This window comes from Lathamus discolor, chromosome 3 (assembly GCF_037157495.1).
Source record: "Lathamus discolor isolate bLatDis1 chromosome 3, bLatDis1.hap1, whole genome shotgun sequence".
Taxonomy (NCBI): domain Eukaryota; kingdom Metazoa; phylum Chordata; class Aves; order Psittaciformes; family Psittacidae; genus Lathamus; species Lathamus discolor.
Genome location: NC_088886.1, coordinates 103,843,975 through 103,871,377, shown reverse-complemented (window position 1 = coordinate 103,871,377; position 27,403 = coordinate 103,843,975). Strand labels below are relative to the sequence as shown.

Below are 27,403 nucleotides of genomic sequence, written 5' to 3'. Positions count from 1 at the left end.
AGAAAAGCTGTTGCCTATTTAAAGGTTATTGTGATTTAGTATTTCAGGATGGATTCCCTCCTGACGTATTGCCTGTGAAATTTTGATAAGGCTTTGTAACACCAGCTCCATCAAGAAATACGCAAAAGTAATGCACAAGAGTCCCAAGTTTTCATGTGTGGTTTTTATAGATCTTTTTCTTAAGACATCCTGGAACATGCTTTGCTGTGTTGAAAGTCTTCCTTGGTTGTTACGACCAGTGCTATGAAATAGCATTGCTGCTAGCTGGTGGTTTGCACTGTAGAAAGCTGCTTACAATTTTCAAAGACTGCTTTCCAAATGGAATCACTTTGGTAAATGAACCCTCTAAAACTTACACTCACACAACTGAATTCAGTTCAGGAAGCAGTGTTGATTCTTCAGTCTTTTGTGAGTCACTTCCACTGTAACATTCTCTGGAATCATTCATTTCTGAGTGTTAAATATGACTGGTTGGTAATGAGGAGTTATCATAGATTCAGAGGTATTTCCATGTTCCCTGTCAGTGTGCCACTTCATACTGTATTTATTCTCACAGAGCCTGTTATGTAAAAGTACCATTTTACAGAGCGGAGGCACAGGGAGAATAAATGATGTAGATAAGTCTGTGGAAGGAAATATGTTGCAGAACTATCTTGGGTTTCCTCAGCTTAGGATGTTTACCCACTGGACTAGCTCTCCTCTTGTTCTGCAGCACAGCTTTTTCTTTTCTTGCTGGGGGTCTTGGTCATCCGATCCAGCACAGCCAAAACGGATGCTGCAGAAAGAGAATCTGATGAGGCTGAACGTTACCAGAAAGCTAATAGGAGTCTTGGCTTTAGTGATAGGATTATGTCAAATAACGTGATTAACCAAGACAAATGTGTTAGTACCTAAGTACAGCATGTTTATATATGCCAGTACTTTGAAAACAAGGAAAGTAAAAATGCATGGACAGTGGGTTATTGTCCAGAATTGTTAGCTTGCACCAGCTACTAAGAAGGAGAAAAGCGGCTACTGGCGAGCCCAGGACACCTTGCTACAAGCAGTGGGCATACACAACAGTTTGGCTTTTCAACTTTGCTAAAATGATCTGCTAATAAGATTTTGTCTTATGAAAGATGATGAAATGCAAGAGCAGAACACAAACATTTTTACTAGATACTGTTAGCGGTTGTGGGATAAATTTTAACAACGTTAGGATTTTCTAGGCCTCTTCCAAACTGACTGTGTTGCCTCTCTAAATTTGCTGAATGTTGTGTGTCTTTCTCTAATAACAGTTGGCCTTAATTGCTTCTGAGCAACATTTCCTCGGAAGCCCTCAGATAACAAAAGGCAAGGCGGAGCAGTCTGAATGAATCTCTACTTAGAAACGGGCCATGTTCAATCTGTAAAGTATGTAGACTTTTCTTCCTTTTGCTGGGGAAAGGCAGAAGAGGGCAATAGGTGCAGGATGTGGAGGGAAGAAGCAGTGCCATGGCCCTGCGGCATTTCTGCATGTTGAATCAGAGGGTGACATTTAAACAAGTCTCACTACACCCAATATGAAAAGCTGTGGTGCAGATCAAATTGCTGGCTGTGCTCAAAGAGAGATGAGGAGGAAAAAGGTCAAGGCACCTATCTGTAGGTAACCTTGCTTGTGTTTCGGATGTTGAGGTAGCTTGCCAGCAAGCAAAATGGGTCTTTAATGCTATAATGCTTTTTTTTTTTTTCCTTTTCTTTTTAGTTTCTTTGAGGGAATGAATGGCTCCGGACTTTCCATCTCTGGAGCTGGTGGTTTCCGTACCACAGTGATTCAGCCAGCATGAACTCTTGACCAAATCCCAGTTTGTTTCCTGGTTTTGTTTTTCTAAAACACTTCACATTTAGCAGGGCTCAGAGGCCTCGTGTGTGACTGTGAGATGGAGAGCTGTGCTCCTTTTACTGGTTAGCTCTCAAAGGACACTTCTCTATGCTTCTGAAAACTTTGCAACTGAAATAATTGACAAGAACACACTGAATTTTGACTAAAATTGCCCAAATTCTTACACACTCCTGGCTTTCTGATGCCATGCGTTTATGTGGCTTTTTCTTTGAGGTTTAATAAGGTCTTATTGTTGTTTGAGAAATATGCCTTGAAGAAAATGTTCCAAGGTTTAATCGGTGTGTTATTGCATAGGAAATCATATACATTTGTTTAGTTGCTACATAAACAGATCAGTATTGGCAATGATTTCAAGGAATAGTAGGTTGTTAAATTAATGTGAAGGGCTTATTCCTTCTCCTTGCTGGGTGTTTTTCGATGCCTGAGTTCTCTGGGATGTACTTTTTAGGGAATATGCTGGTGGTTATCCCTGTTCTTGTATAAGTGGAAGGCTCAGTAAGGACCTGGAGAAGCTTGGCTCTGGTGTTTAAACACCACGAGAAGAGATATTAGACAGGAAATCTATAGCCTGTGGAAGCTACAAACAAAAGAAATTATACCCTGAAAATTAAACCCATAAAATGTTCTTTCAAAAGTTCATACATTTATAGATACATTATCCCAAATGATACATTGTATGAGTAAACAAAATATAGCTCTAATAGGTTTGAGACCCATTACAGTTTACCTCTATGAAAACACAGCATTACTCCCTTCGCACCCTGTCTTCTTGTTGTTCATCAGAGAGAAACACTGGTATGTACAGGTTTGTTTCAGAGCCCCCTTCATGCAGTGACCCCCATTGGCCGCTGTCTTTTTTTACACTGTCTTTCTCTGTCTTCATAATTTTCTCCCTGTACTCCAGTAATTTGTTACCTGTCTCAGATTCTGCGTGAGTTGCCTGAGGCTGTGGGCTGATGTAAGCTGGTTGTGTGGGGCCATCCTTCTTTTCAAACACCAGTACTTTTAAAAAGGTACAAGGCATCCAAAATGCAGGACGCAGAGTATGGGTATGCTAATAACATTAGAGTTGATTAACATATGTTCAGGTCACCAAGTGTTCACAGACTGAAGTGTTTGAACTCAGGTTGTCTTCGCAGCAGAAGTTCAGCCTTGTTTTGCATACGTGCAATGAAACAACATTTCATAACTTGACCACGTAGGGTGTTTTTTTTACTTTCTAGCACAGCCTTTGAATGAGCAGTCGGGGGGACCTGGTGCAGCCATTGCTACGTGTACTGTAACTGGAAAGGTGGCTGTCTGTCCTCCTCCACATGGCACTAATACTGTGTCATCTTGGCTGTGCATGACATTGAGTCTAGTTCTAGTGGACATATGACATGTGGAGCCAGCCTATAGGGGAGCAGGTAAGCATCTTTGCTACTGTGGCTTTGGAATCATTGATGATAGATTACATTGCTGAAGTCAGTGATATAATACCAGCGTAACATCCATAGTCATCTCTGACACCTCAGATTTTCACATTTCAGAATGTAAAACACAGCCATCTTTTTGTACTCCATTTTCTAATGTGACTGGCCCAGTCTGAAGGTTCTGGAGTGTTTTGGAGTGAGTGTTCTAGAGTGAGAAGCAAGCGCTGAACCGTATGTGGAGAATACTATATGGTATCCCGTATTCAAACATGCAGCTTTCTTCCTGAACAGGGTAAGATGAAAAGGAAAGAGAAATTATTTCAGCTCGATGAATAATTCGCACAGAAGAATTTTTCCAGAGTATCCACGTTCTCTTCTACTTGTGTCACATTGGTGATGCAATTGCTGTCTCTGGTATTTATGTACCCTCACAATTTCTATTCCTCTGTCTCCTGCTGAAGGCCTTTGGCCTCCCATTTGTCTGCATGTAAAAACATCTTTCAGCCAAGAAAGCGTGAGCAGTCTTGCTTGCTTCTTGGCATTTGTTGGCATAGAGTTAAACTGATCTTTCTGAAGGAAGTTTCAGAGGGCATCCATTAACCTGAGGATCCAGTGCTTTAGGGAATGGATGAGGCGTGAATGGACAGGACATGGTTAGGTTGGTTCAGAGGCAAGAAACTGGTAGGAGGAGACTGCTTTGCAGCAGGATGGTGTTACTGCTCCACCAGAGGGTCTGGGGAAAGTAGGTAAGGAGAACATGGACCTCCAAATGTGGAACTGGAATGGCAAAAGGAGGAAATAGGCGCCTAGGTATGGGAATCTGGCATGAAGCTGGGACAGGGCCAGGGTTTCAAAGGTGTTTCTTGAAGTGGAAGGATGTTGAGAGATGTTTGGAGAGGGCTTTGGGAATCAAGAGAAGAAAGAAGGGCACGAAGTGCTTGCAGGACAGCAAAACAATATATACTACCCAGTACCCACTTGGCCCTGCAAGCAATAGAGGGATTCTTGTGTGGGTCTGCAGTTTTGGAAACATCTATTTATTTTGTCTGCCTCCATGATTAGGAGGCAAATTTAGGGCTTATCTACTTGGGGAAATCCCTGCAAAATAGGCTAGGGTATGAATTTACAGCTTACTTAAAGACCCAGCAGTAAATGCAGTGTAAATTCACACTTCGGCTTACTTCACAGGAACTCCCCCGCAGAAACAAGCCCTCAGAGTCACCTCTGTACCTCAGTCTGGTGCTAAAAGTGAGTGGAAGCTTCTCAAAATGTGGGCCCCTAATTCCATTTTTATATCTGGGTTTTTTCTGTCTCCTGGTGCTTTTTGCAGCTGCTACAAATCACTGTTGCTTAGCTGAGGTTGGGGAAGCTGGGCCACTTTATGCGGCTCAGGATCTGGCCCTTTGCCTCAAGTAACCTTTTATTATCAATTGGCCAGAGGGTATTTTCCTTTCTACGGGCTTTGTTATTAAGCTTGTTCATTCACTCCCACCACTGCTGATGTCTTTTTTTTTTTCCTTCTTCTTTATTTTATTTTTTTTTCGCTGTGAATTTTGTGTTGTGTCTTTCCTCCCATGTAATTTCCTAATACTGAACTAGTGACAGAGTGGGCTGCTGGTATTTCGTCTTGTGGCTGGAGAGGTCAGGCTGTTTCTGATACAGACAAACACTCCATTACAGTAAACTCACAAAAAGTTTCCTTTTCAACCTGAAAGGAGAAGGAAACAGATTCTCCACCAATGGGCTTCCAAGAATTATTTCTGTGAGCTGAACTTAAACTAGATGCCAGTTTGGTAACATTCTGCGTTGTTCTGCGCAGAGGAAGGAGGAAAAAAAAAGAGGAAGACATATTATTTCTTCTTTCTTTTTGCTGAGATTTGGCTTCAGTCCTGGCTCCTTATCAGATTAAGGTCCTGCAGTGAGAACACCAAGCCTTTTCACTGTGCGCTATTGAAGAAATGGTCGTTGCTGATGTCCAGCTAAAAGAGCATAGGGATTAAGGATTTAAAGCTTCAGAGTTCTCTGTCTGCTTCTGGTATTTAGGAAAACTTGCTTCTTGACAGGAAGAAAGCAGTAATAAGGCAAATACATAAAGCAATATGTTTCTTGCTGTACTTTAGGTCAGAACTAAGAACACTGACCTGTCTACTTGATGTCAGTTTGATTTAAATTTATTAGACTGCTCCAGGGTATACACGAGTTGAATCCTGTAATCTGTGGTGAATTCGTGTGGATCCAGTATTGCAGTGTTCTCTGTGCATGGAATAATTTGACATAAAATGTGCTCTCTGCTTCTCAGGGGAGAGGCAAATGTAACAGAGTATTTATTGTCTTACTGTTTGCTACTTGGATTTAGCTGAGTTGCCCTTTATTAGAAAGACATGAATAAAATTAATCCAAGTGTTCAAGGAATAGCAACTGCAGGATAACAAATACTTAGGCCCCAACCTTGACATAGTATCATAAACCGATATTTTTTTAAGAGATTTAATTCTTCTTTCTGCTTAATTCCTTGATTTGTGGCACCAGTTTGCTTGAATTTTCTTCTGTGGTAACTTGAGTAATTTTATGCTTCTCCCTTCTACAGAAAATTTAGTATTGATTTGCTGACTTCCTCTTTAAATGCAGACAAAAATCCCCTGTTTGCTAAATTAAGAAACCAATAATATGGAGTGAAAACATGCATTACATTGCATTGCCTGAGCTTTGTGATTTGTTGGCTTTGACATGCGCTGTCAATTGTTAAAGTACATCTGAGTGCTCCGTCCCTGGCAGTGTTCAAGGCCAGGTTGGATGAAGCCTTGGGTGGGATGGTTTAGTGTGAGATGTCCCTGTCCATTACAGGGGGGTTGGAACTAGATGATCTTGAGGTCCTTTCAAACCCTAACTATTCTATGATTCTATGATTCTATGTTTGTACCAAATATAATATTTTCTTTTCCCTACCATTCTCGTATTATACCAGAATGAAAAAGTAAAGGGTAGTTAGAAGTTTGGTTAATTTAAGTGTGGGAGCATATTATCAATTGAAAAATATTATTTGAATTATCATTTTGTAGCTGTTCTGTTGTTTGAATGGACTTTGCAAGGTCAAATGTGGACCAAGTGAGAACAAAGTCAGCTTATGTGTTTGCACACATTTGTGCTAGGTGTGAGTCATGAATGTCATGTACACTTGATAATATTATCCCATCTTTCATACACCGATTTTTATTAGTTATGAAATACTTGCAGGGAAGAGACAGTATCCTCCTGCTTCTCTCTGTTTGTGGTGTATCTATCTGCAGCACCTACAGAACTTGGTCTAGACCGCCTGGCTAGTTTATAAGCTGTGGAAACAGGATCCTATAAGGAGTTGTACAGGACACACTGCTGTAAGTATTGCTCTCCAAGTGTTCCCTTCATATTTGCATAATAAACATACTTCAGTTGGTGGCATATGCTTGAATGTGACTGATCTTTTACAAGCTGGTCGATGAGGGATGCTCTCCTAAGCCTGGGGAGCCTGAGTGGAGCAGTCAGTGCCTGGCTGCCCGACTCTGTCCGCTTACTCAAATAGAATCATCATAGAATCATAGAATAGTTAGGGCTGGAAAGGACCTTAAGATCATCAAGTTCCAACCCCCCTGCCATGGGCAGAGACACCTCACACTAAACCTTTTTCTTTCCAGCTGTATCTGACATAGGCATTTGCTGTTCTGCCTCAGCCACAGTGTACAAGCCCAGCCAGATCGGAATCTCACTGCCATTGCAGTCTCTATGCCAAATCTACGTTTAAAGGCATCTCCATTATTGTGGTCAAAATTCCCATTTAAAAAGAGCAGTTAGAATTTTTCAGAGGGAGAACAATCCACAAGTCAATGATCAATGAAGTGTTAAATGAAGAATGATGTATGTCTCTGGCAGTCTTCACACCTGTAAGAAGCCTTTTCAGAGCCTGACTGTGCCATATTTCATCTAGCTACCTGCTTTATGTGCTTGGAATGAAAATGCACAAAATCGCATTCCCCTGCAGGAGATAAAGGGCCATGTCACATCAGACAGCTGGGTGTTCAGATCCTGTCCTTGGGCGTATTTCACTGGGGCTCAAACTGCCCTCTTACACAGGCATGGCAGAAACCCCCCCGCAAAATGGGCAGCTGCTTCAAGGTCACTTGTGCTTGCAAATCTTGTACCTCTGTACAATGTTGTGGATCCCTTGGGTCATGCCTGCTTCCTGACGATGCTGCTCTGCCCAGTGTGCCCCTGCAAGAACTTTCAAAACAGCAGGGAGAGTCTAGCTGCTTTCACACTGACAGAGCCTTGTTCTTCTGCAACTTCCCCAGCTATGCAGCTTCGGCCCAAGCAGATTCTCTCAGAGGGTAAGATGTTCTGCACAATCCAAGCAGAGGAAATAAATCAAAGCTATGTTAAAAGGGCAGGGCTACAGGTTTTTGTGTTAGTCTCAACACAAAGTTTCATGCAGGATACCAAAATCATGCAGAAGGAATCTCTCTTCCAAACCCTTGGGCCAATGGCTTCTTTTCTTCTCTGTCTGAAAACATGCACAGCATGTGAGCAGGCGGTGGCCTTCATACTGGAGAGTGATACACATCTACACACAGATAGGTTGTGGCACCCTTGAGTTTCATGTGCAACAGCAGTTGACTTCTACAGAAGTTACTTTTTATGTTATTATCATTAATATTAGTGGGGTTTGATTACTGCTTTCATGATAGTTTTATATGGTTATTGTGTTAAGAAGCCACAGTTTGAGTTCCTTTTTCATTTGTCTTGTCCATTGGATACAATCAAAAGAAAAGACCATACAGGTAGGAATCTCCTACTTAAGCAGACTGAAGGCTAAGTATCTAGCCTAAGGAAAGTGTATGGGTGCTCTGTTTCTCCCTCATCGCTGAAGGTAGGCAGAGTGATTCATCAGGTACATAAGACTGAATCATTTAGCAGTACTGTCTGTCTCTGCTGCTGATGGAGAGAGCTGGGACGATTAGTGTAGACTAGGCATTAACTTTAGGCCAAAGAGGCATGCTTTTCTTGCTCAGAGACAGGGAAGTGTGAGTTTAATTTCCAATTAGCAGTATTTAGATGCCAGTTAGCATAAAAAGAGCCTGGAGTGCTGCATGCCTGCAAAGGCAGCTGTTGCCCACAGACGGATCAATGTGCTGCAGATGCTTGAGCATACTGTATATGCCCAAAGCTGCTCTTTGCCACATCTTCAGTGAGCATCTCTTGCATGATGAGACGTAGACAGAGGTTCTGTTTTGCTGACTTTGTGAAGGCTGCTGTAGCTTCTGGAAGGATGTACATAGACAGCTACAGTGGAAATACCTAGTCTAGTGAAAGGTGGGCTGAATTCAGACTAAGTTCATCTATCAGAAACCTCACTCCTGGTTTTCTCATGCCAGCTGTGTATCTAGGTCAGTTGGAGGCTGGAGTTTTCTTTACTGAAGGGCTTCTTTTATTGGGAAGATAAAAGTGTACTGGTGTGAAGATGCTCTGCACTGAAAGTTTGTTCCCCTTCCTGTGGAACACATCAGCACTTCTTAGATCAGTGTTGCTTTATTATATCAGGCAAAGCAGGGGCCACCTCAGGTTAGAGACCTTTTATGTTGCTAGCATGGTGCAAACAGACATTTGTTATAAATGAGCACTGGAACATAGTTAAAAATGTATCTTTACAGTTTACGGAAGATCTCTCTTTCTCTGGGAAGAAGAAGGCTGCTGTGAGTTTTATTCCACTGTGGTCAAGTTATTTCTAGTGTATAGTGTGAAAGACAAATCAGGAAGTTTTAGATACCATCTTCTGAAGAGAATGAAACTGGATTCAGCCTGTAGAATGGTAAAGTCTAGCAACAACTGCAGTACACAACTACTATTCCAGTTGTCCCTCTCCATCTTTTTATACATATGTAAATATTGGTTTAGAGTATCTCATTTGTCTGTCTCAGGCATGCTTTAGTTCTAGTGCTGGCATTCAAGTCTAAGATTACTTCTGGAGATATGTTGAATAATTTTATAATTATGAGAAATCCTGGGGAGGTATCTCCGTGTTTACAGAGGAGAACCCTGCTGTACACACCAGATTTATCAACACAGCCAGATCTTCTTTTAGTATATTACAGTTTAATTAGCTTAACATCTTGAGTCATAATCTGTTTCTCTCTGGCTGAAGCATACACACACACAAAAAAAGACAAAATACAAAATGTAAGTAGTTGTGATCTCTGCCACTTGGATTTGGTACCATCTGTTAACATGACTTCTTCTTCTAGTCATTTTCAAATTTGTTTGTTGAACTGGAGTTCCGTGCTGTGGATAACATTGCCCTTCACTGCGAATCTGTCAGATGTGGTTCCCCCGAGAGAACCTCCCCGCCGCTCTGAGATCTGGAACATAATTGTCTCCTGCTCAAAATGACTATGCTTCTAGAAAGTAGCAGCACTGCTTATGCTAGCTGAGGATCTACCCCATAACATCCTTCAATTGGGCAGTGAACCAAAATGTCACCCCAGAGGAGCAATTGCCATGAAAACCTGGCAGAGTTTCCCAAAATATGTTGGAGGTGTCTGGGCTTCTCAAGCCACAGATATTTCCTTGGCTTCTCTAGAATATTACTTCAGCATTAACTTGTTCTGTTTACACCTCTCTCAGAAGGGTTGATGTTTCTGATTTTTCATCCTCTTTTTCACCGCGTGTCTTCCAGTGACAGTTGGAAAGTATTGGAGGGAATTAAAGAGGTGGCCAGTCTGTGTCTTGGAGATGTATGTAGCTGTTGAATGGTTCAAGGGTACCTCTCATTTTGGGTCAACATGATATACAAAGGTCTTTGTGTTCACCAGGCATGCTAGGTAGTCTGGTCTCATGGCTGTGAGTGGAAGCAAGCTAGATTGCTACACCAGCATCTCTGAAATGTGCAAACCATCCTTCTGTGGAGACATGGGTTCTGGTCAGCTTCTCCTGCCTATCCATTCCTCCTGGACTTCCCCTGCCTCTTGGTTTACTGAGATATAAGTGGTATGTATCTCATTGATCTCAGCAGTGTGAAGACTTTGACAGTGTGAAGACTTCGTGTGTGATTTGTTAGATCGTCTACTCCAGGGCAGTCCGTCTCCTTGTTCCAGTTATATTCCTGGATCTGTTCTTAAAGTCCTCCACTTTGAACCCTCTGCAGTTAACCTCTCCTGATGCTTCTCTATCAACTTTTCTGGGAGATTTTCCTTGTGTGTGCACTTTTCCACCCACTGATTACCATTTCTCTCTCCTCTGTCACTGTCATTGCTAACCAGCAGTCATATCATGGACACCTTACAAGCTGCAGAGGCTAATGGCATCAGGCTGTATATATTCTTACTGTGTAGCATTTTCCGGTTCCATTTCCTTTCGTGGTCACATGTTGATCAGGCAAGGACAGAAGGAGAATGAAGCAGTTAAATGAGATCAAAGTCTCTCTTTTGACAGAGAGTAACCACCGTTCTTCTAGAATAGGAGCAGAAAATAGCAGCTTATGTCACTTTGTGTGATGACGATTGCAATAAGCATGGGAAATAGTATACTTCCCTTGTGTCTTTGCAGCTTCAGGAGCAGATGAATGATAATTTTGCTTCCTTCTCCTCAGATTGAGGAATAGATGACTAATGGCATTGTGACTGGTACCATCTAACTGGCTCAAAAGAATTTTCTGGTTGTTCTCATGATTAGCATCACCTCCCATCATGTGCATGCCATTGGAGAGCAAAGACTTCCTTTTGAACTGTCATGGTATGAAGAAGATGCAAAAGTACTGGGTTCCTGAAGTAATTCAATGTATATGAAGTATGTATGAATCAGTATTCTGATCTTCCCATGCAGCAAGTCATGATGACTGATCTATTTCCACAGTTGCTAATTATATTATGTTAAAAAATACTTGGTGTTGAAGTGACTTCTATGCAAAGTTTCTGTGAAGTTGAGATACAAGGACTCATCAGGAAGGTAAAACTGAAATATTTTGCTTTTAGTCAGTTTGATCCATTTCAAATCAGTTTGTTGACCTGGATTGCTGTGTGTTACTTAATATTAAGTCTGAGCCATCTGCCTGAACTGCAGATGGTATTTTGGGGACAGGTAACATTGCATCCAGATTATTTCTTTCAGCCATACCCACCTCTATATTATCTAATCAAGGGTGTGTTGCAGTCTGTCTTCTTACTTACTACAGTAGTGCTGGATCATGGGAAAGAGCTTGGTCAGAGAGTCTTGCTTTAGAAAGATGAGACAGGCTGATGTCAACCCAAAACATTTTGCTTTGGTTCAGCTCATCGAAATGAAATGTTTCAATTCAGGAATATAAAACCACTCAATTTTTTTTCGTCCAAAGTGCAGAAGTAAAATATTTGGCACCTTCTAATGTCAGGTTTTGAAGGTAATGGTAAGAATTTCTCAGATGTGGTTGACAGGACATCCTCCCTTCCACAGGAGTGGATGTACTTGCACAGGCCTGCTAGGAAGAGTTGGCACTTAGGTGATGAAGAAATAGGAGTCCATCACATTGCACCATGCACCAGCCTGGTGAGAAGAGGGCTTCATGTGCAGTTTGAAAGAGGCCAGTGCAAAAGTTACCTAGGTAAGTGAAAATTAAGAAACATTGAAGAAAAAAATTGGAAAGTTTAAATGGCAGATATTACAGAAACACCTTTGGGAGGTAAAGAGGGCAAATGTAATACAAACATGGGGAAAATGGAAAGAACCTGATGTTGTAGCAATATACTTACAGGCACATTAGAAATTTGCTGTGATAAGTCACGGACTGTGGTATTTGTACAGCTCACTATGGAAGGACAGGCTTGGAGAAATGGAGAAGCATTATCCATGCTTGTTCTGAAGTTGTGGAAAAAAGGAGGGACAGACTTGTCTGGGTCAAGTTAGAAAAAGAACAGAACCTCTTTGACAGGTGGGTGTAGTTTAAGCCACCACCCTGGGAGGAGTGGAAAGACGTTTTGGGTGATTCTTTGAAGAACTTAGTAGCCAAGCCTCAGTGGCAATGGACACTTTATCTGGATGTTGCATGGAAAGGCAACAGGGCAAAACCGCTCAATGTATCATCATCTTGGGATGTACTGAGGCAACTCTGTTCCACAAGGTAGAAGTTGTTATGATTTTAGCCGAGTCTTACTAAGAAGGACTTACCTGTGCATGGTATCATAGGATAGCTTGAGTTGGAAGGGACATTTAAAGCTCATCCAGTCCAGCTCCCCTGCAATGAGCAGGGACACCTTCAACTAGATCTGAGTGCCCAGAGCCCCATCTGACCTCACCTTGAATGTTTCCAGGGATGGGACATCTACCTTTTAAACTAATGTAATTTTCCAGTTTATAGGGCAGCTTGCTAAGAAAAAAAGAGTAGAATCATAGAATCATGGAATAGTTATGGAAAGGACCTTAAGATCATCTAGTTCCAACCCCCCTGCCATGGGCAGGGACCCCTCACACTAAACCATCTCACCCAAGGCTCTATCCAACCTGGCCTTGAACACCGCCAGGGATGGAGCATTCAGCACGTCATTGGGCAACCCATTCCAGTGCCTTACCACCCTCACAGTAAAGAACTTCCTCCTTATATCCAATCTAAACTTCCCCTGTTTAAGTTTTAACCCGTTACCCCTTGTCCTATCACTACAGTCCCTAATGATGAGTCCCTCCCCAGCATCCCTATAGGCCCCCTTCAGATACTGGAAGACTGCTATGAGGTCTCCACACAGCCTTCTCTTCTCCAGGCTGAGCAGCCCCAGCTTTGTCAGACTATCAAAGTATGCCTATCAGTATGCAGCAGATATCATACAGATATTCTTTCGATCTTGATATATCTCTGGATCTTGTTTTTCAGCATCATCTTCCATTATATTCCCTGACTAGGTTATCAGTCAAAATGTGGGTGATAAGACTGGCTAATCTGACCCAGTCAAGTTGCCTGGCTGGATAAATAAACTAATGAGGTGATAAGGTAAAGAGGCAAAGCTCAAGCATTAAGAAAAGTGTTCTAATTGCACAAGTAAAATCATAGTACAGATTATTTAAGGGAGAAAGCAGAATTTTCTTGACTGAATCTTGCAAGAACTAGGGTGACAAATATTTTTCAAAGGTAATCTAAGTTATTTATTCTGCCTTAGAGCAAGAGAAGAGATTAAATAATCCCTCCAGATCGCCTGAAGCATGGATTTTTAAGACACTTCGGGCATTTTTGAGATCCCTGCTTCTCAGGGGGAAGTCAGGACAAGGGTAAACACTGTACTATAGAAATGTTCCTCAGGGCAGCTGTATGACTTCTGTGTTGTACTGAAAAGAATTATTTATCTGCTCTGCAGAACTTTAGACAAGGATGCCCAGCTTCCCAGGTTGAAAGGCTGCACATCAGACCAGCATAAGCAATTCTGGAGGCTACAGCAAATTATCTGAAAATGTTTTTGCGTGAACCTAATTTTATGAAACTTATGCTTCAATGATGAGGAACAAAGGAAGCGCATGGGGTGGAAATGTGCAGTGTACACAGCTTATACTGCTCCTAGCAGTTGCATGGTTTTAACTGGGTAACAGATCATGAACTATATGTGTAAAGATTATTCAGCAGTTAAAAAAACCCCCAAAATATTTAAGAAAACCATGCCCTTCTGGAGACATCTGGCAAACAGATAAGGAGCCAAAGTTTGTTTCATAGATGAGTCATTGCTTCTGTGTCCTGCCCTGAGATACCCACACTAAACTTGCTGGCTTCAGCAGGTGGTGTGGTCAGCCTGAAGGAGAGCATGGTCTCTTGGTGTGGTTCTGGCCTGACTTTGATCTCACACTGATTTGTTGGCAATTTTAGGCGAGCAGGGAGGAAAGACTGCCTTAATGAAGAAGGTGCTTTAGCACTCCTCTTTCACACTTTCCCCGTCTTGTCCCGTCCCTCTCATTGCTTCTCCTGCTCCCCGCATAGCCAAGGACTTGCTGTCCATTTTTCTGGGTGGTGAACACATGGCCTATCTTTCTGCCAAGCCCTGGCTTGTGTGTGATAGCTGTAAAACTTCTTGCCTTTAATCATAGAATCATAGAACCACAGAACAGCTTGGATTGGAAGGGACTTTCAAAGGTCATCTAGTCCAATTCTCCTGCACTGAGCAGGGATAACTTCACCTAGATCAGGTTGCCCAGAACCACATCCAGCCTTGAATGTCTCCAGGGATGGTGCATCTACCACCTCTCTGGGCAGTAATATTGCAGTAAAATACTACTCCAGTATTTTACCACACTGTCCTGGGTTTACCAGGAGCCATTTTGCTCCTTCTTAGTAACTGGTGCAAGCTCTGTGTTTTGACTTCCAGCCTGGGCAGAGAGCTGATAACACCGATTGTTTTTAGTTGTTGTTAAGTAATGTTTATTCTGGCCAAGGACTCTGTGAGTCTCATGCTCTGCTGGGGACGAGGGGAGGCCGGGAGGAAGCAGAGACAGGACACCTGACCCAAGCTAGCCAAAGAGGTATTCCATACCACAGCACATCATACCCAGGGAGGTAACTGGGAGTTACCCGGAAGGACACTCTCTTCGGGGGTGTCAAACTCATCCGGCGGTGGTATCGTATTCTCTTGTTATTTTCTCTTATCAATATTATCATTGGTGGTAGCAGCAGTGATTTGTGTTATACCTTAGTTACTGGGCTGTTCTTATCTCAACCCGTGGGAGTTACATTCTCTTGATTCTCCTCCCCATCCCTCCGGGAGCGGGGAGGGTCGGGGGGTGGGGGGTGAGTGGACAAGCTGTGTGGATCGGTTTAAACCACAACACACCCTCATCGTAAAGAATTTTTTCCTCACGTCCAGCCTGAATCTCCCCTCTTTTAGTTTAAAAGCATCACTGCTCATCCTATCACAGCAGGACCTGCTAAGAAGTCTTTCCCCATCTTTCTTATAGGCCCCTTTTAAGAACTGAAAGGCCACAATAAGGTCTGCTGGAGTCTTCTCCAGGCTGAACAACCCCAACTCTCTCAGCCTTTCCTCACAGGAATGGTGCTCTGATCATTTTTGTGGTCTTTCTCTAGACCCTCTCCAGCAGGTCCATATCTTTCTTGTACTGAAGATTCCAGAGCTGGACCACAGTACTGCAGGTGAAGTCTCACCAGAGCAGAGGGGTAGAATATTCTTCTTTGAATGCAGCCCAAGATATGACTTGCCTTCTGTGCCACAAATGCACATTGCCAGTTCACATCCAATCTTTCATCCACCAGTACCCCCCAAGTCCTTCTCCTCTGGGGCACTCTCAATCCCTTCATCTCCCAGTCTGTATTGATACTGGGGGTTGCCCTGATCCAGGTGCAGGACCCTGCGCTTGGCCTCATTGGACCTCTTGAGCCTGTTCAGGTCCCTCTGGATAGCTTCCCATCCCTCAGGTGTGTCAACTGTACCACTCAGCTTCATGTTATCTGCAAACTTGCTGACAGCACACTCAATCCCACTGTCTATGTCATTGATGAAGATATTAAACAGTAGTGGTCCCAGTATGGACTTCTGACGGACGCCACTTGCCACTGGTGTCCATTCCAACATTGAGCTGTTGATCACTACCCTCTGGATGTGACCATCCAGCCAATTCCTCATTCACCGAACAGTCCACCTGTCAAATCCATATTTCTCCAGTTTACAGAGAAAGATGTATGGGGGACTCTGTCAAAGGCTTTACAGAAGTCCAGATAAACAATGGCCACCACTGCTATCTTCCAGCGTGCCTTGCCCTTGCTGCAGGGATGGCTGTTGTTTGCGAAGCATGGGGTGATTTGCTAACTATAAAATTGCAGGATCTCTATGTATTTTTATATTGAATTACAGAAGTACCAATTTAATTGATTGCATGGAATTGCAACCAGCAATTCAGCAGCTGCTTCATGAGCCATCCTCGCAGGAGGGGAACCTCAGAGAGATTGGTGAGTTGGATGCTGAGAGATGGGAATTGGTCTAGTCATCCCAAGAGAAATCATCCCCATTTGTGAGTCAAAGCCTGCAGTCTCTTGCCTGAGATGAAGGGAATCTCCCAAGGGCATCTAATCTTGCACGATCTCATCACTTGAGATCAAACATCAAGATATCGGGTCAATAGATATCTCTAAAAGTATATGAAAACCTCATTCAAATTCACATTTAGCTCTAGCCAAAACACAACCCGAATCACGATCCAAATAACCTCCTCCTCAGCCCACCTTCATTGCCATTCTGTTTCACTGGCAGATGCAGCACAGAAGAGATGCCTGAATGCTTAATTCAGAAATTTACTGTTTAAGGCATTACTTGTATGAACACCAGCGTAACACATAGAATACCAATGCCCTAAATTTAGTAGTTTTGTCTGAGTCATTTTCACTATGTGGGAGGGCTGTGAAGACACTCCGCAGAGTGGAGAAACTTGCTGGTGGTGTCTGTCCAATGAGATTATTTTTCTAAAAAGTCAGCACACAACAGAACTACAGAAATGTTTGTGAGTAAAATGCAATTTTGCTGCAGACTTCAGCACAGGAAAGGGGTGGTGTTGCTCTCCACCCACTTCAAAAGCTGAAGTCAAGTTTGACTGATACATATCTCTGATACCAAAATAGACACCGAACTTTTCATGGCAGTGACACACAGACGCAGGTAAACACTCTGGCTGCATGATTTGGAGGGGCACAGTGTGCTGCAGTCCCCAGGTTTGTCTGTGCAATTACATCTTATTTTCGGAACTTCTAGCAATAGCAGCTGAGTTGTTGCAATCCTACACGTTACCAACGAGCAGTCAAATGCTGTTCGTGGGCTTATTCACCGAGGGATGAAATGTTGTCCTACTGAAGAGCAGGTGACTTTTGCCACAGAAGTCATTCAAGAGGGATAGGAGTGGATGCACAGTTTTGTAAATAGAGGTGGGCATGGATAGTGAGGTGTGGATGTGATGGAGGCATTTAGACTCGGCGTTCTAAACGGGTAACACCTTCCCGCCAGTCTGGATTTTATTCTTACTCCATTAGCCTTTCTGCTTAAATGCAGCTGATTTCAAATTGATATTAATGAATTTAGCAATTCTATTTGGGAGATTTTTCCTGGGACCCTGTGGAATAAAAGTGCCCCTTTCCTCAAATGAAAACCTGCCTGAGTTTAATCAGAATTTGTCATGGTTTTACTCTGAATAAAAGTTAGTTCTAGCTCAGCCCTGCACTCTGGGTTTGGAGTGGACTCTTCATTAGGCAGAGATGTAACATGTTTTTGTGTACTGTATACTGTCTAATATCAGTTATGGAAGGTATGTAAACATGGTGGGTCTTGATTCTGTGGCCCTGATTTCATGAGTAGTGCCATGTGAGTTCAGGGCTCTGCTCACACAAACTGGAGGATCAGTTGTAATGTGTTAACGCCAATGAGAGGAACTCTGTCCCTAGAGAAACTCCAGTAAAATCAAAACCTTGTTGGTAGAAGAAGTAGTTAGCTGTTATCATAAATGGAGCAAATGGCAAACAAAATCCCACTTTGCTTTTTGTTCCCATGCAGGCATTTAGCTGCCAGGAAAGACCAGTCTTATAAACATGAAATTATATCCATGGTAACAGGCAAGCCATGTTTAACTTTGCAGCATGTTAAAAAGTACATTAAAAAAAGAAGAAAAAAGGATTGTACTGCTGAGAATAGCAATTATGACTTTCAAGGCAGCTATTTTAACTTAGTCAGCCTGGGAGTTGTTGACTGGTGAGGGTAAGGGCCAGAGGCACATCTCCTTCCTCAGAACACTTGTTGCTAGACATTCCCAGAAGGTATTATTGCTTAAATACAGCTTGTATTTTCTTTACCCATATTCCTTTAACTAGAAATATACAACAGGTTGTGATACTGGACTGCAGCAAAGCCCCACTTGTGCTATTCTACCCTTCAGGAGCGCGCAGTGCTGGGACTGTGCAACTGTCATGCGCTTGTCCCTTTTGGGTAAGTACTCGATTCTAGGATCCTGCTTTGTAATATGGCATCCTGGGATTTTAAGCACTCTCTCAGGTGCTGTTTAGTGACTCCTGCATCATGTTAGAAAGCAGACGTTGCTTGCAGAACAGGAGAGCAGCTGGAGCAGGGAGTAGACTGAATTAGTGTCTGGGCTGGAAAATGCATTGGGAAAAGTAACTGAAAGATCCCAACTTGGAGCAAAAGCTGAAGCTCAAAACTGCAGATGGTTTTCTTGTATGTACGATAATGTCAAACCCAAAAATGGGAGTTTTCGCACTCTGTTGTCTGTTTAGCGCAAAGTGAAAAATATGTACTGGAAAATGAAGCCCCGTGTCTGGAGAAAATAGCTATGACTGTGCCTATACAATACCATATAGGGCTGTGTGGAAGTCGGGCTTGACTGCTTTTGCGGAGGTCTCTGAAGCCTTGAGCTCTGTTTGCTGTGGAGCAGAGGGAGAGAAGGAAAAAGAGCGATGGGGTACGGTCTCAAGTGGTTTTTATCTATTAGCACCTGCATGATAATGCCACTCTGAGTATCTGAGAGAAACGCCGGAGGTCACAATGGATATAGCTGGATCGCGCAAATTGTGGTGGAAAAGAAGAACAGGATGTTCTGGTAGCTACTGCCATGTGTGTATCTTGAAGGGCCTGGGTGTCTGGCTCTGAGAAGACAGCAGCATCTTTGAAGTATATACATATTTTTGCTGTCTTCCCTTAGCTGTTCTTCAGGGATCTGTTGTGGGTTTTTTTTCGTTAGCTACACAGAAAAGAGACAAAGACAGAAGACACAAGGTGCACTTTGTGTAGAAATTTAGGAACGTATGTATTAGCATGTACCTCTCTCAACAGGAAAGTGGATATAGATAGTTTATCAGTACAACTTGTCCCTTCACTTGGGTAAATCACTTTTTTACCAACAGTCAACACTGTTGTATAGAAGACACTCAGACCTATCTCTCTAGCTGAACAAGGAGGGTTGGGTTGTGCTGGGCCTTATCCATTTTTGTAAAATAGATACAGATAGTGTGTTCTGGCAGGGTGTATGATGTGACACTACATGACCCAACAGTGCCTCAGTTACTGGAGGTACTGTGTTCAGGCTGGGGACGATGAAGAGTGTCTGAGATGCCCTGCCACTAAGTTGTTACACTTAGTGGCACACTAGTGTGAGGGGAGAGAGATGAGGCACCAGGCAGTATCAGAAGAGAGTCCTAGGGGCCTGAATCCACAGTAACTTTTTACATGCCACTTCAGTGAGAGTCGTCTCTTCCATCCTCTTTGATCTTCTTCAGATGCCTAAAACAAGAGCCTAGGACCCTGAAGTACCTAATTTGGAGAAGAAATTGTCCTTTGCTTGTGTAAAGTTTCCTGAAATGTCTTCAGTGGTTATTTTGTAATGTACTTTGGATTCTGTCTTGGGTGGTGGTCCCCCTCATGGAATACACATAGCTCAGTCTGTAGAGGGGTCAATGCAAGGCATATTTGCTGTATCATCCCTGTGAGTGCTTTGGCCTTTGCTCTAAATCTTAGATCTAGTCATGCAACTCTTCCCCTTTTGCAGGATGATAATATCTTTGAACCTGTCTCTCTTCCTGCTTTCATGCTGAAGATGCATGTGGGAGAAGGTGGCCGGGCATGTTGGTAGTATAATGACCTTTTACTTACAGAAGCACACTGATGGTGTGTACTGGCAACACACTCCAGCAATGGATGCATCTATTTTGGCAAAGCTGTGCTTCCTACTAATTAATCCTGTAGGAGCAGAAGGAAAGAAACAATACTTGCAGAAGTCTAGGTTGGGCAATGGTGTTCTGTGTGTAATAGCTATGCTGGTGGTTACCCAAATTGGGGGTCCAATATCAGCCACGGATCTTACCCCTTCACATTCCAGTTTACATAAGTCATGCCTGCAAGTCAATTGTGTACAGGTAGCTGGAGTGTCTTCTGTCACTTTCATTTCTGCTATGGGAAATCTCATTAAAAAGCTCCTTGAGCACTGGCTAGGAGAACTGTGGCACCCATGTGGACACAGTTCTTAGCACTTAGATCCTCATGTCAGATGAAATGCCTCTGTCAGGTGTCTGTGAGGGGAATTTCATAGGATTTTCTTCATTCCACTATGAAGTGCCCACTGGGGTTGTTCTGTTGAAGAGATGACAGGACCCACTGAAAGGCCATTCCATGAGGTTAACTTCAGCTTACTGGTTACAGCTATGGTGGGTGGCTATTGAACCAACAGTGTCAAAGCCAACATCTAAAATGACCTTTAGGTTGTTTACTCAAAGCAGTAACAGACTCACCCCCGACTTCCTGATAGGGGCCATCACTTATCAAGAAATAAGAAGAGCAAGTAGCTAGATATGGAAATCACTGTGGGAGTGAGCCTAATTGAAAACATAGAGCATTGTACAGAAGTAATATTAATACACTGGTAACCTTTACCTCTTCTGTGGAATATGTATGTGGAAACTAAGCGAGGAGAATTACCAGGAATTGGGAAAAAATAAATATATATTAAAAGCCCATAAAAAACCCCCAAACAACAAAACAACCTTTTCTTGGGTTGACAGATGTATCTCCCTAAGGCTGTTCCACATGTCCTATGGTTCTTCTTCTTAGCTATGCAATGGTGTCAGAAATGAATGATTTTCATCTCACTCAAGCGAAACCTTTTGGAAAAGGAGTCCAAAGTAAGCTAAGGGACTAAGTAGACATTAAAAAGTAAGTAAGATCTTAGCGTAGTAGATAGATATACAGACAACTAAGCACCAAGGAGAAGCCAATGGACTGGTTTCCACCCTAACTTAGAAAGCTAAATTAGGTTCTTACTTGAAAAAAAGTTTCTACATGATCACAAGACAAATACACACTTTAATACATGATTTAAACATGCTTTTAAAAGTGCTCGGAATTTTAATGGATTTACCTCAATAATCTGTATTGTAGTGTTTCAGCATCTCAAACTAAGCTTGGTTTTAGCTAATGTTTACCTAGTTTTGTTCAAGAGGTTGTTTTTCTTTTCATTATTGTCCCGTTCATTTGAGTCAGAATAGCAGCACCATCTAATAATCCCACTCTTGTATTTGCTAGAAGATGTCTAGACTGGCTAGCATGAAGGTTTTCATCCTGGAAGGTTTTAGTAAGATCCTTCTCCACTTGGTATATATGTCACACAAGTAAGTACTGAAACTGGAAGTTTCAGATGCGATACAACACCTAGTAATAAACTGTTTCAACTTCTTTTTTAAAGGAAAAGAAACACCATCTTTTGGCAGTGTTTCCTCTAAAATCTGAGACTTGCTGATCTGCCATGTAGATCTGTACTTTGTTGCAAAATATCAAAACAGAACCAAGGATTTTTATATCTACTCTTCCCACCCAGCACTCACAGTTCCTTCCCCTTCTCTGTCTGTCGGGTAGTTTCTGAAGGCATTGAGGAGACAGGAAGGGAAGGGATGCAGAACTGATCTTTGGGCAGACAAATGGACACGTAGTGCCAACAACTAAGCCTCATTTCTTTAGGAATGTAGCCTGAAAATGTCTTGGTAACTAGAATGGATTGGGAATATTTTATTTCTTGGGGGATTTTGAAGGGGGGTGGGGAGGAAACAAGGTAAAAGCAACTGTTTTCCATGACAAATTAAGGAACTTGGAAGTCTTCAAGGCAAATGACCCATCGTCTTCCTTAAACTCACTGCTCTTTTAAATGTGCATGATGGTTTTCCGTTGTCCTGTGCTGTTGTGATACATCATGGGAACATCTGGCAACGATGGATGTTGGACAAGGAATCCAGTGGCAGCAAATTGTCCATGAAGCAAAATTACATCCAAGCCGTAACTCCAGTAAATTGTTGGGATGAACGATTTCTTATCAAATTTGGGAAATTTCTTTGCGATTTTCTATGCAAAGCAGGCTTTTGGAGTAAAAAGGTCATTTTGATAAAAATCCAACTTTTCACTAAAATCAGTTCTCTTCAGCACCCTGTCCCAAAATCTGTTATTTTCACAGTATTCCAGAACAGCCTTGCCATCTGTCAGAAGCATTTTTAGGTAACAAATTATTCAACCTAACTGTGCCCTGTCTTCACCACACCAGTTGTATGTGCCTTTAAAGTGCCTTGGGACAGATAAGCCTGAGGCTCCCTTATTCCTGCAGGAATACCCAGATGCTGAAGGGGGAAACCCTAGACCCAGGAGACAGAAATACCCTGAGGATATGGGTGTTTCTGAAGCACCAGCCATCTCCTGAATAGAGATGTCTTTACCTATTACTGTGGAAAGCAAATGTGTTCCCGCACGGAGGTAGCACTGTTTTAGAGAGGAGTGTGTGTCTTGCTCTCCCTTTAAAATGGATCCTCCTTTGCATATTTTGTGTTCTGGTAGGAGGTGGGAGGTCACATTCAGACTCTTCCTGACAAGATCCGAATTCATATTATCCTCCTCCAGTTACTGCCTAAAACATATGAAAAGTCATCAGATAAAGAATTCATCTCTTTCAGCCATGTGTCCTAATCACTGGGATGAATATTCAGCCCTTTTAGGTTGTAAGCCTGAATTTTTGTTGCATGATTTCAGTAGGATAAGAGGGGAGTCCCCTATCCAAAGCCCTGTGGTTAAGGCACTTTCTGAGGAGGTGAGAGACATGGGTTTGAACTGATGAATACGTATCTTCTGCTTCCTTTCAAGAGCATGCTAATTACTAGACTGTGATGTGCGAAGCAGACGGTGTTGCCACTATCAAATTAGTTACTCATCCTGAGTTTTAAAAGAAAGTGGCCACAGCCAAGTTTGAGAGCCCAGCCAGTGCTGGGTCACTGTGCTCATAGCCGTACTGCCTCTAGTGTGAGAAGTGGCCAGGCTTCCTGGGTCCAGGTTTCAGTCTGGATGCGAGTTTGGTCAAGTGCCTGAGGCTGGGGGATACCCTGGGCAGGCAGGGGGCATGCAGGCTCAAATGGGAGGTGGTTAGAGGGCACGGGCATCACAGGCTCTGGTGGGAAGGCAGAGGGGGAGCCTTTTCTAGTCGTATTTCTGGACTTAGTTCTCCCTAAATGCTGAGATGTAAATGCAACATGTCACTATGAGAACTGTTGAATATTTTGTCATGAGGCCACTATCAAATTTGATAGCCACCGTATTCATCAGCTAGTGGAACAGATTTACCCATCGTTTCTGAATTTGAGTTTAGGTGAATGGGACTTCAGTTGTGGTTAAAGGTTTGGGGTTCGTTTTTTAAAAATGCTATATGTGTCTTGCTGGACTGGGACTTTCAACAGCGTTATTTTGTCTCCACAAGTCTCCTTCAAGATAAGGTTTTCTTCTATTCTGAAATGATGTGGCAGAAGGCAAAAAATAATCTTGTGACTCATTAGGAAATAAACAGAGACATAATTGCCATCTGTGTTTCAGTCCATTTAATCTTTTCTTTCTCCAGTCATGGAAAAAAGTTCATAAAAAAAGTTGAGGTCTGTTTTTGTGGTATTTTTGAGAGAAACTGGCTTAAAAAAAATTAGAGAAAAGAAAGGGGAAAAAAAAAACCCAACCCAATACTGGCTCTATACATTATCTTAGACGAAATGGATTAAATTTCTGACACCTTACTCATCAAAATCTGACCTTGATTTGACCCCATTGGCTTTTTACTGTTTGATGTTCTCAAACGATTTGGTGCCACTTTTCCTTAGCAGTGCAATTAATTTTGAGTGTTTGATAGAGATCAATAGTCATAGCTTGAAATTGGCACCTTTGGAGGAAAAATATGTTGTGTGGCAGTAACATAGATTTGATAGTACTTCAGTTAAGAAAATGGTGTACTCTTTCATTATTGTTTTCAATGACAGTATCCAGAGTGTTACTTCATTCTCCTACCAAGCTTCTGACAGTCTCTTGTAATATCTTATCTATCAAAGAGCTTTCATTCCTCTCCTTTCATGCTTGGCTTCTGGAGTGGAACTTTATTTAAAAGGTCCCTGAAATTAGAAAGAATGACCGTGGCACTTCTGCTATCAAGCTGGTCAGTAAGAAATAAACTCCGTTACTTCTAGACTTGTGTCTGGCCTCCTGCTTGCCCACATCAAAATCTCATTTACTTTGCTGGCTGTACAATGGAAGCTTAGCTGTCAGGAGAAGGTAAGTGGCCTGTTGGATGAGGTCTAACATTTTCATAGGTAGCTGGGTTTTGTGTATTATTAGCATTAAAAGCAAGAATGGGAATGCCATCCCTGTCTGTGTCCATGTGAAAGTGCCCTGTGCTTTGCTTTCAGCCCATTGCTGCAGGAAGAAGTGATCCTCTGTTTGCAGGGGATGGTTGTTCCCACACTGCTTCTTGGAGTAGCTCCCCTGGAGTATGTAGGTGCTCTGGAGTACTGGGCTGGGAGTGAGACAGTCTCTAGGGTACAGGATTTGCCAGGACTGTGCTCCAGGACTGTGCGGGGTCCTCACTGTGGAGTTGTGATGAAGCTCTTCCTCAGGCTTACAGCAATGCAGGTGCTAAACAGTTATGGGAGTTTTCATCATGCCACTAAAATCTGGCCTCCAGTGCAAGTGGGCCCTTCCTGCTGTGAAGCTTTGGATATCCTGACTAGTTTTAGCCAAATTTGACAGGTGGTTGGAAATACCTTTTTGACCAAATTCAATGCATACATGGCAGTAGGGAAGAAAATGCAGATAAGCGCACAAGAGGAGAGGCTGTGGAGAAAGACACTTGGAAGAGAGATGTCATGAGAGTCTCAGGTACAGGGAAATATCAGCCATGGCTTGCGCCTTCTTCATACCAAGGAATCCAGCCTTTGGACAAAGATGAATAGGGACCCTGACTGCAGCAGTCTGCTGCTCCTGAAGCTATTTGGTTAATTTTCACGTATTTCCTAGGAAAATCCTGAACACGTCTGTTCTGTCGACTACTTGAATAACACTCTCTGACTGCCCCCCAAAAGAAGTTTTCTTCAAAGATGAAGTTATTTGTTTGTCAGGTGTCTTCTGAAGAGTTTTTTAAATACCAAGTGCCAACAATTTCAGATGAGTGAAGCCTTTAGTTTCTGTTAGGCTGTTTACTTGAGAACAAATGTCCAAGCTACAAATCATTTTTACACATTGGAAGCAAAGATTCCCATTTTAAAACCATATCAATTCTTACTCATTCTGTTCTCTAAATCATGATACCTAATCTTGTTGAGGAAGAGAGTACATAATATGTAAAGCAGTGGCTTGGATGTTATGCAGGATCTTTGGATGGTGCAAGTAACTCGCAATCCAAGAAATTCAGCTGAGCACTGTCCATTTACAGGCACTGCAGATCTGCTCCATGCTACTAGCAGTGATGTTTCTTTTGTTAAGAAACCTGTGACATGACGTTAGCAGCTTTTCCTAGCCAGCAAACAGAAGAATGTGGATACAGACTGCAGGGAGAATGAGAGGGCAACCAGGCCCTTTTCCCAGAGGATTCCTGCATGTTTGAGTAGGCACCTCAGCGGAGACGTCTCTGAATGGAAGCAGTTGTGACATGATGCTATTCATGAAGAAATGAGAACTTGTGTCACAGGGACAGGCCTCTGAAAGTGGTTATATTTTCCTTGCTGCTTTCTTTACTATTCAATCTCTGGAGAGCATGTGCAGATAAAATGGGAAAGAAATATTTCTCCGTGACTTTCTGGCTGTTTAGCAGAGGAACAATGGCAGAGTGATAGGATAAACGTTGCTGAGAAGGGACATAATAGATACCCATGCTTTTTACCTGGCAGCACCTCTGAGGCCTGCAGATAAGAAAGGGAGTTAGACCTTGTACTAAGAGACTTCATGCTTTCATTCTCTCATTCTGGTCTGGAAATACTTTGTATATGGCTTTCCTAACATTTAGTGCCTCCTGAAGGTAATTGCATTTAGCATGCTTTCCAACAAGCCTATGTTCTTCTAGCCAGAAATCCCAGCCTGCTGTCGGGAAGGCCTGGACTTATCAAAGCAGTGTTCTCCTGATGTGTGACCTGGGTTTAATCTGCAGCTGTCTGGAGAGGTTTTCCCTGATGGGAGTACTGGGGGTGTACCGAGACACTAACTTCTCAGATGTGTGGCTAGTGTTCATACATCATCTTATATAGGGAAGCCCTTAGGTGTATGTGTACTCCAAGGGGAGGACTGAGAACTTAGGTTCCTTTCACGGGTGTGTCTTCTCCCAAAGTTTGTGGCAGACTTCTGCTGTAATTGATGAGCTTCTGATAAATCATGTATTTCTCTCCTAGAGAAAGCCTCAGTGGTGCTAAGTACCAGCAATTCCCATTAACTTCAATGGCAGCTGCAGGTGCTGACTGTCCTGGTTATATCTGCGAGAGTCTGGCCCCAAGCCTCACCTCCTGCAAGTTAAGGATAATAGGAAGGGATTCTACAGGTACGTAGCAAACAAAAAACAGACTAGGGACAAAATAGTCCCCCTGAGGAAGCTTTCGGGAGAACTGGCTACGCAGGATTTGGAGAAGGCTGAGGTTCTGAATGACTCCTTTGCCTCGGTCTTCACTGGCAAAGGCTCTGACTGCACCACCCAGTTCTTAGAAAGTAGATGCAAGGACTGTGAGAATGAAGACCTTGGGCCCACTGTGGGAGAGGATCTGATTCGAGACCATCTTCAAAATCTGAACGCACACAAGTCTGTGGGACCTGATGGAATCCATCCGCGGGGTCCTGAAGGAGCTGGCGAATGAAGTTGCTAAGCCACTGGCCATCGTATTTGAAAAATCATGGCAGTCAGGTGAAGTTCCCGATGACTGGAAAAAGGGAAATACAACCCCCATTTTCAAGAAGGGGAGAATAGAAGACCTGGGGAATTACAGAGCAGTCAGTCTCACCTCTGTGCCTGGCAAAATCTTGGATTTAGATTGGATATAAGGAGGAAATTCTTTCCTGTTAGGGTGGTGAGACACTGGAATTGGTTGCCCAGGGAGGTTGTGAGTGCTCCATCACTGGCGGTGTTCAAGGCCAGGTTGGATGAAGCCTTGTGTTGGATGGTTTAGTGAGAGATGTCCCTGTCCATGGCAGGGGGGTTGGAACTAGATGATCTTGAGGTCCTTTCCAACCCTAACCATTCTATGATTCTATACTGTCATTCCTTACTGTGAAGCCAGATGTTCCTACCTAGTAGGTAGGTAGATCCAACTGCATTTGGATGCATGCTGTTCTCCTGGGCTGGG

General features: G+C 42.8%; 1 protein-coding gene across 19 annotated transcripts in view; it reads left to right on the top strand.

Moving 5' to 3' along the window:
- RTKN2 (rhotekin 2) overlaps window positions 1–27,403 on the top strand; it is a 225,283-nt gene that overhangs the window by 22,167 nt on the left and 175,713 nt on the right. For 2 of the 19 annotated variants that reach the window (XM_065670894.1, XM_065670890.1), the window contains exons 3-4: window positions 6,561–6,647; window positions 11,728–11,875. The exons of 11 other annotated variants lie outside the window; for them this stretch is intronic. The gene's annotated coding sequence lies outside the window, so the exon portion shown is untranslated. Of the gene's footprint in view, window positions 1–4,270; window positions 4,522–6,560; window positions 6,648–11,727; window positions 11,876–18,180; window positions 18,219–27,403 lie in introns of those variants that run through there. 6 more of the 19 variants (XM_065670901.1, XM_065670891.1, XM_065670897.1 and 3 more) reach the window with 4 other exon arrangements.